The following is a 2,070-nucleotide window of genomic DNA, read 5'->3' as shown; positions in this document are numbered from 1 at the left end:
GTTTTCCCATGAACCAGTAGTCATTGGGAATTGTGACCACCGTACTCTCCGCGGAGAAGTGACCGCGGGAATCATGGTAGCGCACAGTGATACTTTTACGCACTGATTATGTGAGAATATAGGATCATGTCGGTTTACTGTTGTCATATGCTATAATATGCAGGAAATATCCATATCTACGCACGAAGCCTTTTGCACGTGCATTCTCTATCTGGTGTTTTCAAAATGTTGATTATCTTGCACAGAGTGATCCTCGGTACTGACCAGAGCTGCCTTGCGAAGATTTCAGTACAGGTGTTCCCCTCTGATGTTACCACTCAGAGCAGGTCAAGGAACTATGTCCTTTCTGCTTGTAGATTAAACTAAACTATGCTTTGTATTTTTACAAGGTAAGGCCCACTGAGCTATATAACTATATAACTAGAAGCGATCTGCCTACAAATGGTAGCTCAAGGAAGTGGCTTATCACGTGGAAATGTATTGCAGGCAAATACTCTTCACTCATGTTTCTAAATGTGAAGGAAAAAACCGGAGAACCAGGATAAAAATCCACGAAACCACGGGGAGAACATCAAATTCCAAATATACAGGCGTCAGGGTCGTGATCGAATCCATTACCTCCTATATACCAGGCGAGGTAGTTAACATTTCCCTACCATAGCACAATGTGAGGTTTTCGTGGCAATTGGCAGTCTACAGTAATGACTCCTCAAACCTCGCGCTTGCAGACCCAGTTCTGTGGCATTCACGTTCCCAGTGGTAGCTGGAGCTGGTGCCCCTATCTTTGGGGCCATATCTTTTTTATAATTGGGCGGTGTATTTTCTGGCTTCTGATATATTCGGATTCAGCATTGCCGATACGGTGAGCAGACCCTTTGCTGACCTCCGCGATTTCACGGAGGTCACCGAGCAGGTCGGTGTTGTAGTGGACGTACGCCCTAATTTACCAGTTGTTTCTTCATTTCTGGGAACTTCAACTGAAGCTCCTTGCATTGTCGAACCTGATTATGGAAATTTACCATCATTATTTCCTGTTTCCTTTGAAATTGGGCCTTTATCTGCTCCCAATGTTCAGGAAAGGTTCCTCAACATGCTTATGAAAGTCCATTTGAAGCCATTCAGAAAATGCAACTATGACTAGATGTCGTATGCACGCATCAGATACCGGATGAGTGCGGCTTCCATTACATGCAATCGAGTCGACTGTAGCGAGAGTTTTTCAGACATCATTTCACACTGCTGATGGCTCATTTATTCACCAGAGAGCTCCGGGATGATTTGATTCAAGTCGAGCATCACCTGGTAGTTGGTCGATGCTGACTTGATGCGGTTGATCATTATCATCTCATTGCATCTATCATTGGCCGTGAAGAACTGCCAGTGTGTCCGGGGACGCAGTAGTCTGGCTATGTTTGCCATTTCTCGTATCCGCTCACCATGCTGGTGATCACAGGGTCCGTCTCTGCAAAGTAGTGCTGGCTTGAGCCGAGCCTCAAATCGTCTCGGTCAATTACCCTGCTCCACCTTCATGGTGACGATGGAGCGGCGCATAATTGGCACAATGGTTCAATCTTGATTTGAAGCTTTCGTGACTGCAGGAATCCATACTCTTTGGTTCTTTCGGTAAAGTCACGTAGGTGACTTTACCTACGTGACTTTACCGAAAGAACCAAAGAGTATGGCACAATGGTGGAAAAAAGACGCAGAGATGTCGACGTCGTCACGTTTGTCGAAACAACAAAGGGAGTGGCACGAGACTTTTAAACATAAATGTGCCATTACGTCGGAGTGTGTCAGAGCTCTGAGATGGCGCGATTGTGGAGCATGAAGATGGGGTTGCTGAAGGCGGCTGAACGGTGGAGTTGACAAGACGCAGCAACGGTGCTTGGACGCGGCATGCTAAAGGCGCCTACCGTGTGGTTCTCTAAAGGTGGGACTTTCTGTCTTTCACTCCTGGGTCTATCTCAACTCCCGACGGATCGTCTCTTTAACTGTTATCCTCGGCAATGTAATAATGATGCGGTTCAAGGTGCTTGTGGCTCAGGATGGTGTCATGAATAAGTAAACTAA

This window comes from Lethenteron reissneri, chromosome 32 (assembly GCF_015708825.2).
Source record: "Lethenteron reissneri isolate LAM-NWPU_2019-01 chromosome 32, ASM1570882v1, whole genome shotgun sequence".
Lineage (NCBI taxonomy): Eukaryota > Metazoa > Chordata > Hyperoartia > Petromyzontiformes > Petromyzontidae > Lethenteron > Lethenteron reissneri.
Note: the sequence above shows the minus strand (reverse complement) of the source record.